Here is a 17,814-nt window from a genome sequence, read left to right as displayed (position 1 = left end):
GGTCTGGTACTGGTGGGGCCGCTCCCGTGTTGGTCATCCCGAGATCCTGGCTTCGGCCGTCCCGCTCCAGGGAGTTCCCTGGGGGGGGGGGGGGGCTGTCGCCTCCATTTCGTCCCATCTTGGGCCGTGGCTGGCACGGTTCTTGGGCTCTTCGGGCTGGCTGGCCTTGCGGATTCTACGCGGAGTCCCTCCTTATCGATAGGTTGGGGTACCTGCCCCTTCCAGGGTCGGCCCTGTAGGGCTTGCCAGGAGCCTGTGGCCATGCCACCCAAATAACTCCTGATCTCGTCCGTACTCGGAAGTTGTGCTGGGTCGGGCCGGGTTGGTGACTGGAAAGTCCGCCCGGGATGACCGGGTGCTGTTGGCTTCGGCCTACGATTGGTTCCCGCCCTCGGTTGCGGATGCTTCCGTTGGGTTTGCCCTCTGGCCCGTGGGGTCTAGGGCAATTCCGCCCTGCCTGCGCCTGATCTCGTCTGATTTCTGTATTTCGGCAGTGTCGGGACCGGTGGGTTCCGGGTGGGGAGTCTGCCTGAAGTTCCCAGGGGCTGCCGGCTAGGGGTAATGGCACCTGGCCCGCCTGGTGGTTCTTCTTCACCGGGCAGGGGTCGGGGTGTTCCCCGTCTGGAGGTCTCCCCTCCGTCGGCTCCCGGCTCTGGGGGCGGTAGTCCCTTCGGTGCCCGTCTCGGGCTTGTCCTCCTTCGACCCGTCCTCCCCTCTGGTTCGGTCAGGGGGGGGGCGCCCTTGGGCGCCGGGTCGATTGGGTCTCCGGCAGTCGCGCAACACGGAAGTTGCTGGCGGCCCTCCTGGCTAACAGGGTGACCTGCCGTCGTTTGCGCCTGTGCTTCAATGCCCCCAGGTCTTGACAGGCGTCCTATCCTTGCTCGGGGATTGTTTTCTTGAGCGGAGTAGCCGGTCCTGGCCCTTCGGGCTGTCCTGTCCACAGGGTCCGACTAGGGGGAGGCGGATCGACTGAGTCGGATCTTCCTTCGTTGCCTGGTATCTCCCGGACCCCGGTGGGCTACAGCGCCTGGGGCCTCGTCTCGGTCTGCCTCCGGTGACTCTGTTCACGGTGAGGGTCTCGGCCCGCCTGCCCGGATTCTGGTGCTCGCTTCGGCAGCACATATACTATAATTGGAACGCTGCAGAGAAGATTAGCATGGCCCCTGCGCAAGGATGACACGCATATTCGTGAAGCGTTCCATAGAATCCGCCTGGGTCCTGGGGATGCCCGGTCTTTTGCGAGGCCATTCGGCTGTTGTGCGCGTTTCCCCCGTGCCCTCTGTTCTCGCGGATTCTCGGCTGGATTCGCTTGGGCAGGCCGGGAGGCTCCGGGGTGCGCGCCTCGGCGGCACGTGGTCGCTTTTTGGATCATTGCAGGGGTGGATAACTAGGGAGCTTTGGCTCACGAGTGAGTCTGGTGCCTTTGGTGCAGACGGCCCTCACTGGCCTGGGTTCGATTCCGGCCGGGGCGGGGAAGGTATCCCTAGGTGGCAGTTTTTTGCCTGGCACCCGCGTGTGGTTGACGCGCTTGTCGTGGTGCGTGCCGGTATTTGGACCCGGCGGGGTCGACCGCCCCGGGTACCCTCTCCTTGGGCGAGCTGGCGGTTCGAGCCTCCTGGCCGATCCTGGTTCTTCCCGTGCCATGGTTGGGTCCCCCGCTCTCGGCGTCAGTGTTGAGCCGGCTCTTGTCGGCTGGCCCGCCTACTTCTGCAGGCCTGATCCTGTGCCCGGCGCTGGGCGCCCTTCTCGCGTTGGCGCGGTCGGCTTGGTGCTGTCCCCGCCTCCGTGGTCCCCTTGCGGGTTTTGGTTTTCCGGTCTGAGGGGTGTTCCTGGAACGTGGCCCCTGCTTGCCGGTGGGCCCGGTGGGCGGCCTTGCGGGCCTTCCTCAGTCCGGGTTCGAGTCTACGGCCATACCACCCTGAAAGCACCTGATCTTGTCTGTTCTCAGCTGTTCAGCAGGGTTGGGCCTGGTTAGTACCTGGATGGGAGACGGCATGGGATTACCTGGTGCGGAGGGCTTAAACGGCCTGGTTTCCTTGGTGGCTCGCTTGGCTCCGATGTTGTTTATCCTTCGCCCACGGGCGCTCTGCCGGTCTCCCCCTTGGGTGCTCGCTTCGGCTGCACATATACTACTTTTGGATCGTTCCTGTGGACATTTGCGGGGCCCCTGCGCAAGGGTGGCTCGCAAATTCGTGAGGCGTTCCTCAGGAGTTTTCTCTCTCGTTCTACGAGCTCTTCGGGGTCCGCCCTTTTGGGCCCCGGCCCTCGGTGGCTTTTTGCGGTGCCTCGCCTTTACGGTGGTTTTCCCTGGTGGCGATGGTGTCTGCGGGGCGGATGGGCGTGCGGGGGTCGTTCCTCCGCTCCCCGCCCTTCTTGCGGGTTTTTGCCGGACGGGGTTGTTCCTCCGGCATGTCCCCCGTGTCCTTCTCGGGGTTCCTGGCCATGGGGCCTCGGACTCAGGTGGTATCTCTACCGCTTTTCCCGGCCAACGAGGTTCCTCCCTTGTCCGTGCTGGTTGTTCGGCGTGCTGTTTTGGCTTCTCTTGGCCGCACGTCTTTCCTTTCCCGGTGGCATGGCCTGTGTTATGCCTTTTGGCCCGGTTCGTTCGGGCCGCTAGCCCTCGTTCCTCCTTGGTTCGCGGACTTACACAGACTGGCATCCTTCCCTACGCTTCGCTGGGTTCGGTGGATCCGGCGGGGGCCCAGGGTCGGTCCGCGAGGTGTGGCTCTGTTCCCGGGGCCCCCTTAGTGGGTGTCTCCTCTGTGGAGTTTTATCTGTCTTCGGCGTGGTCATCACCCGCCTGGTACGTGGGTCTCTAGCAGTCCCGGGGGGGGACGTCGCTGGGGCCGTTCTGAGTGCTGGAGCTGCGACTCCTGGTTGGCCTCCTTTTTCTGGAGGTCTTGATTTCAGGTTGCCTGTGGTCCCTGTTTTCTTTTCAGTTGTTTACATCAACCTTGGGTTGGTTTCTCTGCATCACCATGTGGTGTTGTGGTTATGGTGGTCAATGAAGCCTTGTTGGCTTGGGTATTTGCTCACTATGTAAATCATGTGGCGAGGAAGACTTACGAGGAGGTAATGCCCCGGTTACTTACCGGTAATCTTCATTACTCCGAGTATAGTCTTCCTCGCCACATGAGTTCCCTCCCCCCCTCCCTGTTTGGCTATCGGCTTCATTGTTTGCTTGGTAGATCAGGCTAATTGGTTGGGCCGGCCCGCCTCTTATAGAGGTCAGGTGGGACTGGTCGGCCATGTTGGGAGGGGGTGGGAGGTGGTTTCTTTTTGCTTTGGAGGGTTCTGTTGTGGAGCTAAAGCTCACTATGTAAATCATGTGGCGAGGAAGACTATACTCGGAGTAATGAAGATTACCGGTAAGTAACCGGGGCATGAGCGAAAAATCCCTCCAGTACTGCGAGTGCGTCACTTCACATGGGTATGACCGACGCATGCTCAGACTGAAATCCCGCATAGCAGCGACCATGTTAGTTGCAAGCGTAGTTAGGATTAATAAACACATAGGCAAGCGCATCTGGGACACCCGTGTGTAGTGTAAAAGTGCAAAATTAATAAACAAAACAAATTTGTTATTACGTTAAACATTATGCGAGGGTGTTGAATTCAAGCAAGTCGCGTAACGTGCGAATCCTTGCTACATCACTATCACATAGAAAAAAAATGTAAAGACCCAGAATAGCCGATAGAACACGTAAGTCCATGTTGGATCCCTGAGCCTCTTGACATAACTTGTAAATTTTTTAACGGTTTTAGTCATATTCGATCCCAATGAAATTACTATTATAGACAGATTCAATGTTAATGATTGTGTGATATCGCTGTATACATTTTTATATTATCATGTGTTCTTAAATTCTTAGATTGTTGTTCGTACTTGTCATGATTTTGTGCTTTTATGGGTACCAAGGTACACAAATAAAGTTTAAGAACTGAAAAAAAAATGTAAAGACTCATTTCTCCAGTCACTCCTCTTCACTGTGCATTCTTACTCCATATGTTTATATGTGTATGGACATTTCAGGGAAAGAGATAGAAAGAATAATAACCCATTGCAGGAACTCTCGAGCCCCTCGCCCCAATGGGATGCAGATAGCCATGATGAAGCATGATCTAATATTGGGGAGCTGGATATAGCAGACCGTTTTTGATCATGTTTTGTCTTCCGTCCAGGTTCAAGTTTCTTAGCAAGGGTCTGTAAGTTATCCTCTGACAAAAAAAAACAGACACTGAAGTGATCGAGCCAACTTCCGCCCTATAGCCTTCTTAGACGCAGAAGAGAAATTATGTACAACATAATTGCTGTCTCTTCTCACAGACTGGGTAACAACTGACAACCTGTTACCAGCATTTCAAACGGGCTTCAGATCAAGATGTGCTACCATAGATAAGATAATGGCACTGGCCTTAAGTCACAGATGGTCACTCTGCATTTGTGCTGTAGACTACTCTGCAGTGTTCGATACAGTAAATTACAATCCTTTATGGTTTACATTGTTTGCACTCTGCATTGATGGCGCCTTGCTACATTTGATCAGGTCACTTCACTCCAGCACTTGGCTGCAAGTTAAACGAGTGGACAATACGGTTCTCTCTCCTAAGGTCAACATAAAAAATGGGTTTAAGCAAGATTGTGTCTCAGTCCCACTTCTCTATATAGCCGAGATACCCGCCACCCCCTCTCAACACAATCCCCAAAAGGAGTGAAACCGGAAACAGTTCTTGAAGTTTTTGGAAGTGGGATGGAGTGACCATCCCGGCCGTATTTATTAAAACAAAATTAAAACATTAAACGTTTCATGTTATGTACAATTTCATTACCATATTGCGATGTTTGGCTAACCTTAACAGATTCTCTAATACAGAGGTTCTCCTAGCCGAACTAGCAACCTACAAAACATTTCTTGACATATTGAAATTGTACAACCTAACGTTTAAGGGCCAACGGCAAGGTCATAACCGGTGTCAAGATCCCTAACCGGACTTACCCCTCCCACTTGGGATGGGCGACAGCACGGAGGCGTACCTCAAGTGCAACTACTACCAATTTCCCTTGACTTGACGGGGGCACCTAAAACTCGACGCCAGTTAAAGGTCGTTCGAATACTCGTGTGAGGTATCTAGAAGGTATCGTGGCCCTTATCCCAACCCCACACAACTTACCGCATCTGCCGTCGCAGATGTCACTGGCCCCGGGAAATTCCCCAGGAGGGGGCTGTAACCCCTCCTACAAAGGAAGGGGCCTTGACCGCCTTTCCTTTACTTCCGGCGACCCATCCTTAGAAGGGACCGCCTCCCCATTGAGGGGCCAATGGCCACCTCTCCCGAGCGCTCCCATCCGTGTTGGGTGACGCCCACTCATAGGGATCTACTAATTAGTGCTCACCGATCATGACCTTACCGCCTACCAAAATAAATACGACAGTGCAAATTAACCTAAGAATACATTGGCCACTATGACTGAAAGAGCATACATCAAAATTCGACACTAACTGGATATCTTTAATGGCAAACATACTCAAAACGAACATTCTTTATTAACTCAAAATCAACATGGCACTACAACCTGGAAACGAAAACAAAACAAAATTAATCAACTTTATTATACACAACTGGCTGTCTTCAGGGGCTGGTGGGTGGGTCAAAATTGGCTCTTCGTTCTGTCCCGAGCTCACGTGCAGCGAGGAGGTGCAGCTTCAGAGCACAAGAACAAGAGGATGTCTTCTGGTCTTGCGCCCCTTTTTATCCGTCTTCAGGGCGGGCGTATACCCGCCCCTGCCTGCCCCTGAGGGCGTGGCTGGCTGCGTCGGTGTCTAGGCCAGCCTACTCTAGGGCGGGAACGAGCGCGCCCCAGCTACGCCGCTTCGGGCATACCAGCTGAGACGCGCCTCCCGCCCAAAATGGCTTCCCGGGGGGATCGAGGCACTCGGCCATAAGTTCGGGGGGACCGATTCGGTCGCCCCTTTCCATATAGCCGAGATACCCGCCACCCCCTCTCAACACAATCCCCAAAAGGAGTGAAACCGGAAACAGTTCTTGAAGTTTTTGGAAGTGGGATGGAGTGACCATCCCGGCCGTATTTATTAAAACAAAATTAAAACATTAAACGTTTCATGTTATGTACAATTTCATTACCATATTGCGATGTTTGGCTAACCTTAACAGATTCTCTAATACAGAGGTTCTCCTAGCCGAACTAGCAACCTACAAAACATTTCTTGACATATTGAAATTGTACAACCTAACGTTTAAGGGCCAACGGCAAGGTCATAACCGGTGTCAAGATCCCTAACCGGACTTACCCCTCCCACTTGGGATGGGCGACAGCACGGAGGCGTACCTCAAGTGCAACTACTACCAATTTCCCTTGACTTGACGGGGGCACCTAAAACTCGACGCCAGTTAAAGGTCGTTCGAATACTCGTGTGAGGTATCTAGAAGGTATCGTGGCCCTTATCCCAACCCCACACAACTTACCGCATCTGCCGTCGCAGATGTCACTGGCCCCGGGAAATTCCCCAGGAGGGGGCTGTAACCCCTCCTACAAAGGAAGGGGCCTTGACCGCCTTTCCTTTACTTCCGGCGACCCATCCTTAGAAGGGACCGCCTCCCCATTGAGGGGCCAATGGCCACCTCTCCCGAGCGCTCCCATCCGTGTTGGGTGACGCCCACTCATAGGGATCTACTAATTAGTGCTCACCGATCATGACCTTACCGCCACAGGCCCGGATAGTTGACCGGCTATCCGGGCCCCCCACCAAAACTCCTAGCTAAAGGTCATGTTCCAACGTTTTTAACCATGCTAAGAAGTCTCCTATGAGTAACTCATTTCCCACCCGAGACAAATGCACACCATCCCCCATATACATACTGTCATCATTAATACAACCGTGCGAGATAGAATGCAATGTCCTGGAACGGAACAACCTACTCATTTTGTTATTAAGTTTCCTAACAGAATGGTTCAAAGCAGGGATCGAAATAGCCCCCCGCCACACTTTCCGTGGGATCATATGAGACCACGCAATTATGCACCCCGGAACTTTCCTCGCCAACCAACTTACGGTGGAAAGCATTGCTTCCAGGAGAAGTCGTCTACCGGTGGTGACCAAATCATTGCCCCCTAAATGTACTATGACTATAGACGGCGGTGACCTCATCCGCCCTAACAAACCCTCAAAGTAAGCTTGAAACTGGTCAATACAGAGACCGCCCCTTCCGTAGAAGGACATCCTGTACCCGTATTCCCCAGCTACGTGAATCATGTCACCTGCTTTGAATACGTCTGCGGCACGCCTCACGTATGAGTGGCCCACGACCCACACCTCCTTTCTCACAGCCGGTGATGTCTGACCGCTGGCCCGGTGTTGGGTCGACTGCATAGTCCGCCCCGCCTCGAAGGCTTGCGTAACTGAAAACCAAACAAAAGACAAGAAGCGTGAGTACATTGTTACAGCTTCACAACATGTGCAACCGCACATACCTCTTATAACAATTGGAGGACCAACGCCCCACTCGTTTTACTTGTTCCACATTAAGACCCCTGGCTGCAGCTTCAGTGGCAGCCCCTATCCGAAAGGAATGGGTCCCAAACTCACCCGGGTCCAAGCCTGCTGCGGTAATTGACATCGCGAGCACCCGCTGAAACTGAAACTTTGTCAGTGGGGTGGCGTCCGCGTGTCTCAACATTGTCCCCCCCCATGATGCCACCCTTTGTGCTAGGTAATCCTCTAAACACCTCACCGGACACATGGAGGACCCTGGAATCCTGCGAATGACTATGCAGTCTCCCACCCCACTTTGATCGGTTTTTGACTTGACAAAGGATACCGTCATAGTCTCACCCCTGATCTGAACGTGGTCCCGGCACAAACCCCCCGCCACATCCCGCTTGCTCCTTGCCACCAGCTCACTTATCCTCATAGCCCCGTGAAATGCAAGCGTAAAAGCGGCTCGGAACAAACAGGCCTCGAACTGAGACGAGCATATGTCGGGGAGTGTGGCCAGCAACTGGGACAACCTATCCAGACCTATCGGGCGCCTCTCGTCTACTCTGCGACCCTCAAGGCGTTGCCACCCACGCAGCGCTTTCTGTACAGCAAAAGACGCTGTCGGGTCCTGGATATTATGAGCCCTGGCAACAAAGGAGATAGCAGCACGATGCCTCTGGGCTGTAGCCACCGACTTCCCAGCCTTACGCAAGGACATCAGAAAATGTACTACCCAATCCTCATGCCCCCAAAGTCCCCCTCTCTCAGTCCCCAAAAAGGCCAAATAAGCCCGAAACGCCCCTTCGTATGCCTTCCTCGTCCTTGGTGCTAGACTCTCTCCCACGAGGTAACGAAGTTCGGGGCACCGAGAGACCAGAGAGCTTCGGGAAAGGGTGCTGGCTCGGGGTCCGCTGATGGAAGGAAACCCGAGAAAGCCTGCATTTGAAAACGAGACAGTGCATCAGCAGCCTGATTCATCACCCCCGGGACATGTTTTGCTCTGAATACCACGTTCAGTTGCATACACAGTAAGACAATTTCTTTAAGCAGCCTCAAAATCATTTTACAACGTGCTGCCTGACTATTAATGCATTCTACAACGGTCATATTGTCAGACCAAAATATGACAGAATGATTTTTGAATCCATCGGGCCAGGATTTGAGGGCCACCAAAATAGGAAACAGCTCAAGGAAAGCAATATTACTCGTCAGCCCCTCATCGTGCCACCATGTTGGCCACTTTTGTGCCGACCATTTTGTGCCGAAGATGGCGCCGAAACCCATGCTTCCCGCTGAATCCGTCCATAGACCAAGCTCTTCAGAGGACAAGGCCGGTTTGTTCCAGACGACTCGACCATTGAAATCCGCCAAAAATGCTAACCAAATACGCATGTCTTGGCGGACCTCGGCCGATAACCTCGTGCGATGGTGACCCTCCTTTAGGCCGACCATCGCCTGTGCAATCGAACGGGAGAAGGGGCGGGCCATCGGGATCACCCTTAAGGCAAAATTCAACTTCCCCACCAATTGCTGCAATTGATGCAGCGTAACTTTAGATGCAGTGATACACATTTGCAGGGCTGTCTTGAATTTCGATACTTTGGAAGCTGGTAAACGAAAACAACCCTCACTAGAGTCCAACTCGATCCCGAGGAACTCGAGGCAAGTCGTGGGACCCACAGTTTTACCTGGTGCCAACGGCACGCCAAATTGATTCATTAAAACACAAAATTCAGTCAAGGCCCGGGCACATTCATCATCCCCAGCGGCCCCAAGGAACAGAAAGTCGTCGAGGTAATGCATCACATTCCGAAAACCTGTTTTCTTCGTGTAAACCCATTGCAGAAAACTACTGAATTTCTCGAAATAAGCACAAGATATCGAGCACCCCATTGGCATACACCTGTCCATGTAAAACAAACCTTGAAACATGAATCCCAACAAACGTTGGTCATCCGGGTATACCGGGAGCAAACGGAACGCTGACTCGATATCTGATTTCGCCATCAGCGTCCCGGGCCCCAGGCGATTCAAAATGGCTACGGCCTCATCGAATGATGCGTACCGCACCGAACACATTTCTGGATTAATTGCATCGTTTACAGAAAGGCCATGAGGGGCTGATAAATTGTGAATCAATCGAAACTCACCCGGGTCCTTCTTGGGGACCACCCCTAAAGGAGAACAAACAAAGTTCCGTACCGGGGGGACAGGAAACGGGCCGGCAACCCGACCTCGGGTAACCTCTTTCCGGATCTTATCCTGTACTACAGTAGTATGCTGCAAGACGGAAAGTTGATTTTTGCACGTCCCGACACCCTGAAAGTTACCCACCGGGATGCGGAAACCATATGAAAAACCGTTTCGTAGCACCCCAGCAGAAGTACGATCTGGGTATTCGCTGAGCCAGGGAATCATCGCCAGGGTATCAATCGGGGTTGGTAAAGGCGCCCCTCGGACTATATTAGACCTGTTTAGCGCCTCCTCTGCCCCCATTTTCACCCGATTTGGCTCTGCACGAGGACTCAGGATGGGGTGCCCCACAACCACTACATTCGTGTTTGAACTTACAAGATCCCGGGGGCCTAGTACATTTGCTTCTGTTGAAATTGAAACAGAACCCCCTCTTCCCTGTATTGCCGGCGGGTCTCGGGTAATCGTCTGTACCCGTACCCGACCGAAAGGGTGTCCCCCCATTTTGGCGGGAGGACTCACTAACAGCACTCCCCACCAATGGCACTTTCAACATTCCCGACTCTTTCATCTTATTCCATGTTAAAGAATCGTAACAGTCCCAGGTTAAACTTTTGTTATGCTCCATCGCTTTCCTGAAAAGGTTATCATAACAGAACCATTGGTTACCTTGGTGTGATGTCGAGTACCCCATAATTCGTGACTGATATACTGGAAATTCAGGGAGCAAATCAGGCCTACGTTCCCCCAAAATTGCCGTGAAAATTCCCCAAGCATTCCCCCAGTTACCAATATTTTCATTCACTTTAAAGGCGGCCATTTTTGCGCGCCAAACACTCGGATGCATCAGATCCTTTTGACCCTTAACAGTTTCGACCTCATAGTGATCGACGAGCAGGGAGAAAATGTTAACGTATTCCCCCGCCCAAATCTTTTCCTTTATTGGCAAAGGAACATGTTGCCCCAATCTTTCTCTACGAGAGGGTGTTGACTCATCCCTTGCAATCGGCAATGGCCGCTTACCTGCACCGGACGCTGCTTCCGTCCCTCGTGGCTTGTCTATCGCCGCATCCGGCGCGGGCACCTTGGCTGCATCACGTTTCTCGCGCAACTGCTTTATGAGTGCTTGCGCTTCGGTAGCCATGGCGCCCCCATTACTGTCCCCCAACCATGCTGCTAACTGTGCCGCCAATTCGGGAGGCATATCTTCGGCAGACGTCGGGGTGACTATCACGGGAATCGGATTCCCCTCAACCGGTACCGGGGTCGGTACCGGGGCTGGCGCCTCGAGCGGAGAACAGGGAACCGGGACGTCTCCCCCGACCGGCCCCCTTCTCGGCCTCTTTGGCTTCCCTCCGGCCGGTGGACGCCCCGATCCCTCCTCGCCGTCTCGCTCCGCCAACCGCTTCTTAATTTCGGACATGTCCTTCATGAGTGCCCGAACCAACTGGTCAGTCGACATTCCCTTTGCTCCTTTCTTGGGCATCCTTTCGACGAAGTATCTAAAAGACAAAGAGAGAGATTAAAACGCTCAAAATTGGCTCTTCGTTCTGTCCCGAGCTCACGTGCAGCGAGGAGGTGCAGCTTCAGAGCACAAGAACAAGAGGATGTCTTCTGGTCTTGCGCCCCTTTTTATCCGTCTTCAGGGCGGGCGTATACCCGCCCCTGCCTGCCCCTGAGGGCGTGGCTGGCTGCGTCGGTGTCTAGGCCAGCCTACTCTAGGGCGGGAACGAGCGCGCCCCAGCTACGCCGCTTCGGGCATACCAGCTGAGACGCGCCTCCCGCCCAAAATGGCTTCCCGGGGGGATCGAGGCACTCGGCCATAAGTTCGGGGGGACCGATTCGGTCGCCCCTTTCCATTCTCTTTATATATGTCAGACATAAGTCCCTACATCCACAAATCAGAATTTCTCCCTCTAAAACTGGTGAATCTATTGATTAGCTACTCAGCACATGCTATTGATCTTGTCATTTGTTCACAAACTCCAATTGGCTTTCAGCACCAGCTATTTACATTGAATTAATTTAACCTGATCAATGGATTATCATTTAGCATTGCTAAAAAGAAAAATGTATACTTTTGGAAGAGCTCAAGGAAATTCAGTTTGAAAATAGGTTAACAAACAGTCAACACTGCAAACACATACGACTATCTGGATTTCTCTTTGGATACACATTTTTCTGCTTTGCAACCTATGGATACATTAAAAACAAAGTATTTCATAGAAACGAAAACCTTAAAATTGTTTGCACAAGTATGTGGCAGTCATGCCATCAGGCCTACTATCACTGTCCGCTTAAGTGCCAAACTTTTTCCAGTTTTGTCCTATGCCTCAACAGTACTCAATGAAATGGAGGTATGCAAACCGGTCTACGCCACTCAACCCCTCACGCAATTATCAGTCTTGAATTAATCCTTTCATCCATTAAGTCCCTCCATTTGTCTCGAAAAGCCACTATGGCATTCATGTTTCTCTTTACAAACGAATGGTTTTATCAGGAAACTGATCAGGTTTTTGGATATAGCATAGAGACTTAAATTGGCAGACGTCGCAACCAGGGAGTCAGAACTGTGTGTATTTGAACCATTCAGTGGTACTTTATATGTATTTTAATAATCAATATTATCTATTTATCTACTCTTGCAGGATTTTATATAGGATGCAATTGTACATACAATGTTATACTTAGCACTGCTTGTGACTCTGTAATGTTATCTTCATTTAACATTGGTGGCGATTTGTAATCGATGTATTTGTTTTTATGGTCATTAATTCAATAAATTATACAGAATAAAGCTGTAATAGCCACTACTAATTGAATGTGATGATGTAGAGGGCATCTCTGCCCTGATCCGTCTGTCTAGGGTGCATACTTGCTGACCCATGGTGGTTACCACAACACCGCAATTAGCCTTGGTTTTTAGCTTTCCGTGTATTTCTCAGTATTCTGTGCGCTTGTAATGCTTTCTAGTTTGAATACATTTCAGTGTTCTCACCGCCACTTTCTTTCCATCCGCTGAGTGTAGAATGAATGAATGAATGAAGTGGAATTTGTCAACGCGCAACTATGCCCAATGGGCGTCAAGGCGGCTAACTCAAAGAACTAGCTGAGGGCAACAGGAGGCAGGAGCTTACTGATAGGCTTTAATGAAACTAATAGATGTACTAGTATTACCTCTTGTTCACATATCTCCTGTCCAGCCTCATGGTGACTTCTGACGCTACTGTAAGAGAACCTTTGCACTGGATAAAAAAAACCTTTGCAATAGGTTTCATTTTCTTGTAGGTAAATCTAAATATATAATTCATTCAGCCATCCAAATTCCCTGAAGGTCATTTCTCTCATTTCAACAATCCAACGCTTGTCTTGCCCTTTCTGTGCAGGATGCAGAGACTGTGCAAATTGCTTTTGGAGATTCAGACAGATCTATGAACTTCCAACTTAATTTGTCAATGTGATTATAAATGCAACTAGGCAAACAGTAATTCAAAAATACTGCAAAATTGTTTATAGCAATGTATAATACATTAGACTATAAACTTGCTTTCATCAGGGATTCGAGAAAATTACTGTTTGTTTATTAATTATTTTGTTTTGATGTCAGATTTCTCCAGTGCACTCCATGGTAATACATTTTAGGAAAAACAATACGGTTAAACCTTAGGGAAAACAGTTGATATTGCATTCTTTCTGTATGCAAGTTACTACTTTTCCTAGTTTTTCCCTTTGTCAGCACTGCGCAAATTAACATGAAAAGTTTCAGCTTTTTAAATTAGTTTCAGGTTTATGAATATTACCTAGTCACACAGCTTCTAGGATTACATTATTAGAAATCGCTTTTCATTGCCATACATCAATTATTACAGCATATATTGGGAAGTGATTTGATACGTGAGCAAGGTCGCATTAGATTTGAATTTTTAATTGAGTTAATTATGACATGGTTTGGAGGATGCTTGAAGGACAAGTGGTAATGTAGAGAGGAGTTCGTTGGGTGTCAGAAAGGACCCTGAGCACAGTACTGGTTTCCATATTTTAAAATAAAAGGAGAACTGGTCTAGAACTGGCCTTTGCCTCATTTTATACAGAGGATCACACTACCATGGGCATAATTACTATGTCAGTCGGAGTTGCCTCCGATCAACACTGTTCCAACAACCTCATTAGAATGCAACCGCTCGTGGTGCAGTCGCAAACTTCCATTTTTCAATGGGAGCTTATACAGGGGGAGGGGGCTGGAAACTCCAGCAGCACAAGCTCCCATTGAAAAATGGAAGTTTGTAAACATCCCTGCACCATGTGGCAGGCACCATGAGGTGCCTGCCACACTGTGCAGGGATGTTTTAGGGGGCACCAGGTGCCTCCCAGTCCCAAATGCAGAGGACCGAAGGAGAATGGGGACCTGCTAGGGGCCCCCAAAGTCAGTTTCCGACAGCCAATCCTTGTCAGAAAGGCCAACATGGATTGACTGTCGGAACCTAACATCAAAATCCCCACGGCGTAAGCACCATCCTTAAGAGATTATGGTGCAGTTCCGACTAAACCGAGTCAAAGCCCCCAGGCGGTTTAAACTCCGACCACCATCATCCTAAAGTGGTAGTCAGAGTTTAAGCCTACAATGTCGGTCGGAAAACCTCTGCCCGTTTTCCGAGCGACATTGTGGTTAGGCCCAATATGTTTAGCCTATTGCACATATAATGATCTATGATGTTGTCTCACATTCTTTCCCAATTGGCCTTGGTACAGAGGTGTCACTTTCACTAATAGTATTGGCGATCATAATGGAGCCCCTGACAATCAGGCTGCAACAGCATCCTGCCAAAAGTTTGCTGAACTATACTGCAAGCAGAAATGTTGTATCTATGAAGACATATAACATTGGACTTAAAAGACCAGGAGACCAATAGTCAACTAGTCAAATGGTAGCTCCTCAGGCTTCGTGGCCTTAGGAAATCACCATTAGTTGGTTAAAATGTGTTATATTTCCACTGATCTTCAACACACTGAATTTTCAATTAGGTTTCCTGCTTAGATATTCAGATTCGACAGGTGAGATGTGTCAATTTGAAATTAAGAAGCAAGTAAAGGTTATGAAGGCCAGTGATGATGAGAGAGCAAGTTATAACATATTTAAAGTCCAAGACCTGAATACTCTAAGCTAATGCTGACAAAATCATACAAGTGATAATAAGCAAATGAAGCCGAAATTGAAAGTAGGGAGATATGGGCAATTACGGGGTAGCCGAGACAAAAACAAATAGGGGGCTGTATATTGATTGTGGTGGGGCAATAGAATATTCAGGGATACCAAGAAGAAGAATGAAACAGGTGTCCAGACCTAAAAAGAAAAGCGTTGGCGGTGCAGAGTTTAGCAGCATGGAAGGTTATCATATGCTGGATTGCATGGATATAATAAAGTTGAAAGTGACAGTAATGAACAAGAGAGGTGACTAGAGTGTGAGATAGACCACAGGTTAATGGTAATGGTAAGCAGTTTTTGTAAAGCGCATGATTTCCCAGGGGTGTCCTCGTGCTAGCTCCCATGAAATGTCCTGGGTAAGAGAAAAAAGGGGCCTAGATGTTAAACGGCCATGTTTTAAGCTCTTTCCTGAAAGTGAGGTAGTTAGGGGCAGAGCGAATGGAGCTCATTCAAAGCCTCGGGCATACAAATGAAAAAGTTTCTTCCACCCCAGTTAGATTTTTTTTAATTTGGGGATGGCCAGCGGTTTGGCAACCAAGAAACAAAGTATTCTATTGGGTACATACCAGGCAAACTTTTGGCTAAGGTGAGGGGGGTCAGTATTTTGTAATGCCTTGAAGGCAGTGCACAGAGCCTTGAATTTGATCCTGTTCCTGACAGATAATAAATGACGTTTTTTGATTACTGTTCTGACTGAACTACATTTCGTAGTTGCTGACAGAAGTCAGGGAACGGCATTTTGAAGCACTTGCAAATTAATGAGATGTTGCTGCTGCATGTTAAGAAATAGTCCAATACCGTAATCCAGCCTTGACAAGACAGGAGAGTCCACAACAGGTTTTTGAGACCTAAATGGGATAAAGTTCAAAACTTTTTACTCATCCCCAAAATAAAAAAAGTGGAGGCTGTGACTGAGTCAACCTGGTCACTGAAGATGAGTTTGTTGTCCGGTTTGGTCATCCAGGTTTTTGACTTTCATGACAGGGGTAGAAAGCAAGCCTAATTCCTCCGGCCACTAAGAGGGAGACCAGAAGAAGCTATTGTTGCTGAAGAGAATCACTTCTGTTTTATCAGATTACAATTTTAGGCAATTGTTAGTCATCCATTTACTGATGGCCCACATGCAATCACAGAGGTTGCTGCCAGTGTTGGTGTCCTGGTTTGATAGAGACACAACAATTTGGGTGTCATCTGCATATGAGGTCAAAGATCTTATTAAGGAAGCCAGGGCTGACACATAGACAGTAAACAGGGTTGGGCTGCATGAGGACCACTGTGTGGCCCCACATGGGAGTGAAAAAGGCTCAGAAACAAATTAGTCCAAAGCCACAAACTGTTTCTATCCGAAAGGAAGGAGCGAAGCTGCGTTATCCCCTGCACTTCAATACTGGCTTGACGGTCCAACAGGAGTTCATGGTGGACTGGGTTGAAAGCTGCAGAGAGATCTAATAATTTCAAGGTGGCCATGCCTCTGGCATCTAAAGTCTTTCTTATTTTTTATCTAGATTTAATCAAGGCAGACTTGGTGCTGTGACCTCCTCTGAAGCCAAATTGAGGGGCTTTTTCCCCCAATTTGGCTGGCAAAGAGAGCCAGGAGATTGTTCAAAAGTTATTAGGGTTGCCAGGGTTGAGACTAGACTGGTTCATTAGAGGCAGCATAGAAGCTAATTTCCCAGCTTTGAGAACGCACCCAGTTTTGAGGGTGGTATTAAACAGAGTAGTGAGATTATTGGCCATAAATTTCGAGACCATTTTTATTGCGGAGATTGGACATGGATCTAGCGGAGAACCACTCTTTGCAGAGTGGATGAGGTTGAGAACTTGATTGGGTGAAAGTGGAGCAAATTCAGAGAAGGTAGGCATAGGATGTTGGTTGATCTGGGCAGATTCTACTTTGTTCAGAAATAATTTTGAAATATTATCACCCAGTGGTTCATTGCTGGAGATCTTGGTCGTGCAGGGAGAGGTAATTTTACTCACTGTGTTAAACAGTTCTTTTTGCTGTTTCTATTTTTTTAGTATAATACACTTCCCCTTTTTTTACTAAAAGAGACTTATAAACGATCAGGCAGTGTTTGTATTTGTCCTTCTCTAGGCTGTTGTGATCTTTGTGACATATTCGCTCTTGCCTTTTACAATTTCGTTTCTGCATCCTAAGTTTATCAGAGTACCAAGATGCAGAATAATGATGCAAACTAGTTAATACCTAGGTTGTGAAAGAAGAAAGATAGTTCAGAGAAGTATGAGCCTAGCATAGACAGAAGGTGCATGTAAGAACCAAAGCTTACTCTTGGAGGGAATTAAAATGGAAAAAGTTGCAAGAAATCAATTTCTGGATAGGAAATAGCTAATTTTAAATAACATTGTGAAATTTAGAGTCAAAGAGTAAAAAGAAACTTAAATCTGTGCATCATCCACAAAAAGGCAGAATAGGCTAAAAACAACGAATTATAGAGGGAACGAATTTAGTTAAACAACTGAGTGATCCATGAAGCAACTGCGGCTGTCGCAGAAATCAGAGGTCAGTATTACAAAAGGCAAATATTCAGAATCTAGTAGATGAAAGCCTAAAACAAAGAGTAGAAATTGTCAGCCAGATTAAAGTCACAATAAGAATAATAAAAGACAGTTTTGAAAGGAAGTATGGCAGCTACGGAGAATAGACATGTTTCAGTAGATAGAACAGAACATAAATCACCCTGGAGTGGAAGAGACAGAATGTGAGCCAAACCAGGAAGAAAGACGACTTAAGGCAATCTGCTTTAGTAGGAGAGATAGAGGAGAAAAGAGACAGAGCCACAGTTCGACGGAAAATAGAAACCTCAGGCAGGAGGGATAACTTTAAAGACAGGACCGTGTAGAATGCTACATTGAAACAGAGTAGAATGTCAGATTCAGAAATACACATGAAAAATGTTA

At 48.9% G+C, this 17,814-nt stretch overlaps 2 non-coding genes and 1 pseudogene across 2 annotated transcripts; all 3 read left to right on the top strand.

Moving 5' to 3' along the window:
- The first annotated feature begins 1,101 nt into the window (after positions 1–1,101).
- Positions 1,102–1,208, top strand: LOC147712070 (U6 spliceosomal RNA). Its single transcript, XR_015296228.1, has one exon. It is a non-coding gene; the product is annotated as a U6 spliceosomal RNA (small nuclear RNA).
- A 692-nt stretch (positions 1,209–1,900) lies between these two features.
- Positions 1,901–2,019, top strand: LOC147712069 (5S ribosomal RNA; annotated as a pseudogene).
- An 86-nt stretch (positions 2,020–2,105) lies between these two features.
- On the top strand, positions 2,106–2,212 carry LOC147712068 (U6 spliceosomal RNA). Its single transcript, XR_015296285.1, has one exon. It is a non-coding gene; the product is annotated as a U6 spliceosomal RNA (small nuclear RNA).
- Positions 2,213–17,814: the final 15,602 nt, after the last annotated feature.

The sequence above is a fragment of the Lissotriton vulgaris genome, chromosome 5, assembly GCF_964263255.1.
Source record: "Lissotriton vulgaris chromosome 5, aLisVul1.2, whole genome shotgun sequence".
NCBI classification, from domain to species: Eukaryota; Metazoa; Chordata; class Amphibia; order Caudata; family Salamandridae; genus Lissotriton; species Lissotriton vulgaris.
The sequence above is the reverse complement of the archived record's forward strand: the minus strand, read 5'-3'. Positions and strand labels throughout refer to the sequence as shown.